At 39.0% G+C, this 6,670-nt stretch overlaps 1 pseudogene across 1 annotated transcript; it reads right to left on the minus strand.

The window, feature by feature from the left end:
* Positions 1–3,830: 3,830 nt before the first annotated feature.
* On the minus strand, positions 3,831–5,345 carry LOC309869294 (RNA-binding motif protein, X chromosome pseudogene; annotated as a pseudogene). The gene has a single exon. The product of its transcript is annotated as an RNA-binding motif protein, X chromosome pseudogene (transcript).
* Positions 5,346–6,670: the final 1,325 nt, after the last annotated feature.

Genomic DNA, 6,670 nt, shown 5'->3' on the forward strand with positions numbered 1-6,670 from the left:
AGATTTAGTAAAGCAGATTGTCATCCCTAATGTGGGTGGCCCTCATGTAATCAACTGAAGGCCTAAACAGAGTGAAAAGAATGGGTAATAAGAAACTTCTCTTGCCTAACTGTCTTTAAGCTGGAACATGGGGCTCCTAACATCAGCCTTGAAGATGGACTGAAACTATACCATCAGTTCTCCTGGGTCTCCAGTTTCCCAATGCAAATCTTAGGACTTTGCAGCTTCCCATAATCATGTAATGAAAATTCTTTCTCTTCTTTCTTTGTTTTCTTTCTCTTTCTTTTTATTATATTATGTTAGTCACCATACAGTGCATCATTAGTTTTGAGGTAATGTTCCATGATTGACCATTTGCATGTAACACCCAGTACTCCATGCAATATGTGCCCTCCTTAATTCTCATCACTGGGCTAACCCATCCTCTCACCCTCCCCTAAAATCCTCAGTTTGTTTCTTAGAGTCCATAGTCTCTCATAGTTCATCTCTCCCTCTAATATCCCCCTTCATTTTTCCCTTCCTTCTCCTAATGCCCTCCATGCTATTCCTTATGCTCCACAAATAAGTGAAACCATAGGATAATTAACTTTCTCTGCTTGACTTATTTCACTTAGCATAATCTCCCCCAGTACCATTCATGTTGATGCAAAAATTGGATATTCATCCTTTCTGTTCTGAGTAATATTCCACTGTGTATATAGACCACATCTTCTTTGTCCATTTGTCTGTTGAAGGGCATCTTGGCTCTTTCCACAGTTTGGTTATTGTGGACATCGATGCTGTATTAGTGGACATTGATGCTGTATTAACATTGGGGTACAGATGGCCCTTCTTTTCACTACATCTGTATCTTTGGGGTAAATACCCAGTAGTGCAATTACTGAATCATACGGTAGCTTTATTTTTAATTTTTTGAGGAACCTCAACACTGTTTTTCTAAGTGGCTGCACCAACTTGCATTTCCACTAACAGTGTAAGAGGTTTTCTTTTCTCCACAACCCCTCCAACATTTGTTGTTTCCTGTCTTTTTAATTTTTGCCATTCTAATTGGTGTAAGGTGGTATCTCAGTGCTATTTTGACTTGGGTTTCCCTGATGGCTGATGATGATGAATATTTTTTCATAAGTCTATTAGCCATTTGCATGTCTTCTTTGGAGAAATATCCATTCATATTTTCTGCTCATTTTAGACTTGATTATTTGTTTTTTGAGTGTTGAGTTTGAGTTCTTTATAGATCTTGGATACCAGCCCTTTGTTTTTAGTGTCATTTGCAGATATCTTCTCCCAATCCATTGGTTGCCTCTGTGATTTGTTGACTGTTTCCTTTGCTGTGCAAAAGCTTTTTTATTTTGTTGAAGTCTCCAAAGTTCATTTTCGCTTTTCTTTTCCTTACTTTTGGAGACATGTCTTGAAAGAAGTTGCTGTGGCCAATGTGAAAGAGGATACTGCATATGTTCTTCTCTGGGATTTTGATGGATTCCTGTCTCACATTGAGGTCTTTCATCCATTTTGAGTTTATCTTTGTGTATGGTGTAAGAGGATAGTGGAGATTCTTTCTTCCATATATAGCTCTTCAATTTTCCCAGAACCATTTATTGAAGATACTTGTCTTTTTATCCATTGGATATTTTTTTTCCTTCTTTGTTGAAGATTATTTGACCATATAGTTGACGGTCCATACTTGGGCTGTCTATTCAGTTCCACTTGTCTATGTGTCTGTTTTTGTGCTAGTACTGTGATGATGTCTTGGTGATCACAGATTTGCAATATAACTTGAAATCAGGCAACATGATGTCCCCAGCTTTGTTTTTCTTTTTCAGTATTTCCTTGGAGATTTGGAGTCTTTTCTTGTTCCATACAAATTTTAGGATTATTTGTTTCTGCACTTTGAAAAATGTCATTGGTATTTTTATGAGGATGGTGTTGAAAGTATAGATTGCTCTGGACAGCATAAACATTTTAACACTGTTTCTTCTTCTGATCCATGAGCATGGAATGTCTTTTCCATCTTTTTGTGTCTTCTTCAATTTCTTTCATGAGTGTTCAGTAGTTCCTAGAGTATAGATCCTTTACTTCTTTGGTTAGGTTATTCCAAGATATCTTACAGTTTGGGTGTTATTGTAAATGGAATCAATTCTCTAACTCCTCTTTCTACAGTTAAAATATTAGTATATAAGAAAGCAACTGATTTCTGTGCTTTGATTTTGTATCCTGTCAGGTTACTGAACTGCTGTATGAGTTTTAGTAATTTGGGGGTGGAGTCTTCAGGTTTTCCACATAAAGAATCATATCGTCTGTGAAGAGAGAGAGTTTGAATACTTTGCCAATTTGAATACCTGTTATTTATTTTTGGTGTCTGATCGCTGTTGCTAGGACTTCTAGTACTATGTTGAGTAATAGTGGCAAGAGTGGGCATCTTTGTCATGTTCCTGATCTTAAGAGAAAGGCTCTCAGCTTTTTGCCATTGAGAAAGCTACTTGCTGTGGGATTTTTGTAGATGGATCTTATGAAATTGAGGAATGTTTCCTCTATTTCTATACTCTGAAGAATTTTAATTGAAAAGGATGCTGTATTTTGTCAAATGCTTTTTCTGCATCAATTGAAAGGACCATATAGTTCTTCTCTCTCCTATTATTAATGTGTTCTATCACATTGATTTGCAAATGTTAAACCACCCTTGCTTCCCAGGGATAAATCCCCCTGGTCATGGTGGATAATCATTTTACTGTACTGTTGGATGCTATTAGCTAAGATCTTGAGAATTTTGGCATCCGTATTGAGGGATATTGGTCTGAAATTCTCCTTTTTGATTGGGTCTTTACCTGGTTTGGGGATCAAGGTAATGCTGCCTCATAGAATGAGTCTGGAAATTTCCTTCTGTTTCTGTTTTTTGGAACAGCTTCAGAAGAATAGGTATTATTTCTTCTTTGAATCTTGGGTAGAATTCGCCAGGGAATCCCTCAGGCCCTAAACTCTTGTGTTTTGGGAGGAGGTCTCAGATCACTCCTTCAATCTTGTCACTCATTATGGGTCTATCCACATTGTCAATTTCTTCCTGTTTCAGTCTTTGTATTATATAGCTTCAAGAAATGTATCCATTTCTTCCAGATTCCTTAATTTATTGTCATATAGCTGTTAATAATAATTTATAATAATTGCTTTTATTTCCTTAGTCTTAGATGTGATCTCTTCCCTTTCATTCATAATTTTATTAATTTGGGTCCTTTCTCTTTTCATTTGGATGAATCTGGCCAGTGGTTTATCAATCTTATTAATTCTTTCAAAGAACAGTTTCTAGTTTTTTTTTTTTTTTTTTTTTTTTGTTTTGGCCAAACTTTTTATTTAGTATTCTGTAGTTGCTTAACACACACTTAAATGGTCTTATTGGGGGGAGGGGAAAGGGGAGGTTCTTGTAGATTCCCAAGGAAATGTCAGAAAGGCAAAATATGGCCAGCATTATCCATTTGGTTTTTTGGGTTTACTGGGTGAATAGCACTTTCCTTACATAAGCATCTGATCTCAGGTTTTTCATACTGAGAACATTTGAGATTTCAGTTTGAAGACCCTCTGAAATCCTACGAGTAGCATACCCCGACCACCCTCTAACAGCTAGCTTGTTTGTATAGGCAGAAGGATTCACCTCTCCATTTTAGATGGCTAGATGTTTGTGGAAGGTCTTAGAATTGCTTTGCCTCACTTACTGGGAAAAGTCAGGTATAGGAAGTGGCCTTTAGGGACACTTTTAACTTGAAAAATTACAACACTAGTACACAAGTCAAGTCTTAACACATTTAACATTTGCTTATTGAAAGCAATGTCATAAAGTCAAATAAGATTAAACAGGTTTTACTTTTTTTCCCTCACAAGAACATAAAAATTATGGAAGGGGAACTTAAACAGGAAATTTAAAAAAAGGTAACACAATTTTTCCTTTTAGTAGTCCTTGGGTAGTTATGACAGAAAAGGTTCCACTTTTTTGTTTGTTTCTTTGAACAGGGATTTTGTTCCAAAGTTTTGTTTGTTTTTAGTATCTGCTTCTGCCTCCCCCTCTATCAGATCGGCTTCCTCCACGGCCACCACCTCTTGGTGCTCCGCGGCTTGAACTGCTGTAGGAATCACGTGGAAGAGGGTACCCCCTTTCCATAGAAGGGGGAAGCCCTCTTTCTTGTCTGCCAACCCGATCACGACCACTTGAGTAGAGATCACTTCGGCTGCTTGAGTAACTGTCTCGACTTCCACCATATCCGTCACGTGAGCTGCTGTAATCATCATAGCGACTGCTTCCACCATAAGATGGCGGGGGCCCTCGTGTAGGTGGAGCACTACGTGAGTTACCATAACTCTCATATGAATCTCTGTAGGAGCCTCCACTTGGATGATCTGAATAGTCCCGATCACGACCATAGCCATCTCTATCACTATAGCCTCTTGACGGGTAGTCATCACGTGAACTGGAATGACCATAATCACGGTAAGTATAATCTCTCGGCGGTGGTGCATAATCTCTTGTATCACGAGAACTTGGGTAATCTCTGCTTGAATAGCTGTCTTTAGTGGAGTATCCATCATCTCTCGGGGACAAATAAACATCTCTACGAGAGGGCAGGGGTTCCCTTCGAGGTGGGCCTCCGTAACTATCTCTTCCGCGCGACACAGGAGCTCTTCCTCCCATTCCACTGCTGCTGCGAACTGGTCCTGAAGGGGCAGATCTTTTAGGAGGAGGACCACCACTGCGTGGTGGTGGTCCTCTTTTTACTGGAAGTGGTCCCCTGGAAGAACTCATGTTAAAATTCATGGAATAGACACCATCATCCATGTGCCCTCCACGTGAGGGAGGTCCCCTGGTTCCTCCACTTCCTCCTCTTCCGCCTCTAAGACCTCTTGGAGGGCCTCTGCTTCTTGGAGGTGGTGGTGGTCCACGTCTACCACTTTCAAATGATGGTTTAGTGGCTTGTTCTACTTTGATGGCTTTTCCATCTAAGGACTTTCCATTCATGTCTCTGGCTGCATCCTTAGCATCTGCTGGGCTCTCAAAGGTGACAAAAGCAAATCCTCTTGATTTGTTGGTTTCACGATCTTTCATCAATAGAACTTCCACTATTCGTCCATATTTGCCAAATACTGCTTCAAGGGCTTTTTCATTTGTTTCTGTATTGAGGCCACCAATGAAAAGCTTTCCTGGGCGATCTGCTTCAACCATTTTTTCCCCCTGGTGAGAGTCGGAGGGGTGACAACGGTTCCAAGCTCCTACGAGCTCGCTGGCAGGGGCTTCGTAGCAGCTTAGCACGAGGGAGTGCCGCCGGATCCGCGAACGGAAGAGGGAAGCCGCCAGCAATACTGCGCAACGAGCTACAGTTTCTAGTTTTGTTGATGTGTTCTACTCTATTTCTGGTTTCTAATACATTAATCTCTATTCTAATCTTAATTATTTCCATGGGTCAGGCTTAATTTATTGTTGGTTTTCCAGATCTTTAAAATGTAAAGGCAGTCTGTGTATTTGGGATTTTTCTATTTTTTTTAGTGAGACTTGGATGACTATGTATTTCTCCCTTAGGACCACCTTAGCTGTATCCCATAGATTTTGAAACAAAGTGTCTTTATTCTCATTGCTTTCCATGAATTGTTTAAGTTCTTCTCTGATTTCCTGGTTGACCCAAACATTCTTGAGCAGGATGGCCTATAGCTTCCAAGTGTTTGAATTTATTCCAAACGTTTTCTTGTGTTTGAGTTTCAGTTTCAAAACATTGTGGTTTGAGAATATGCAGAGAATAATCTCGGTCTTCTGGTATTGGTGAGACCTGATTTTTGACCCAGTATTTGGTCTATTCTGGAGAAAGTTCCATGCGCACTTGAGAAGAATAAGTATTCTGTTGTTTTAGGGTAGAATGTTCTGTATATACCTATGAGTTACACCTGGTCCGGTGTGTCATTCAAAGCTCTTGATTTTGTGCTGATTTTTCTGCTTAGATGATCTGTCTATTGCTAAGAGTGAAGTATTGAGATCTGCTACTATTAATGTATTATTATCACTATAATCTCTTTATTTTGGTTAACAATTCGCTTATGTAATTGGCTGCTTTCATCTTGGGGGCATAGATATTTAGAATTGTTAGATCTTCTCAAAGGGTCTCCTTTGAGAATGATAGTTTCCTGTATCTTTGACTACAGTTTTCAGCTTAAAATCTAATTTGTCTGATATGAGAATTGCTACCTCAGCTTTCTTTTGAGTTTCATTGACATGGAAGATAAATCTCCATCCTTTTACTTTTATTCTGGATGTATCAAAATGAGTCTCTTATAGACAGCATATTGATGGGTCCTGTTTTTTGTTTTTTTGTTTTTAGCCAGTCTACAACCCTGCACCATTTTATGGGAGCAGGTAGGCCATTCACATTGAAAGTGATTATTGAAATATATGTTTTTATTGCCATATCCTGTCAAACAAGAAAAATGCCCTTGTCTCTATGAATTGTCTCTGTAAATTTCTATTCTATATCACTCTAGGGGTCTCTCTCATTTCATAGAACCCCTTAAAATTTCTTGTAGGACCAGCTTAGTGGCCACATAATCTTTCAGTTTCTGCCAATCCTAGAATGACATCCATTCTGAATGACAGCCTAGCAAGATGAAGAATTCATGGCAGCATGTTCTTCTGTTTAGTACCCTGAAT

This window comes from Mustela nivalis, assembly GCF_964662115.1.
Source record: "Mustela nivalis genome assembly, chromosome: 1".
Taxonomy (NCBI): domain Eukaryota; kingdom Metazoa; phylum Chordata; class Mammalia; order Carnivora; family Mustelidae; genus Mustela; species Mustela nivalis.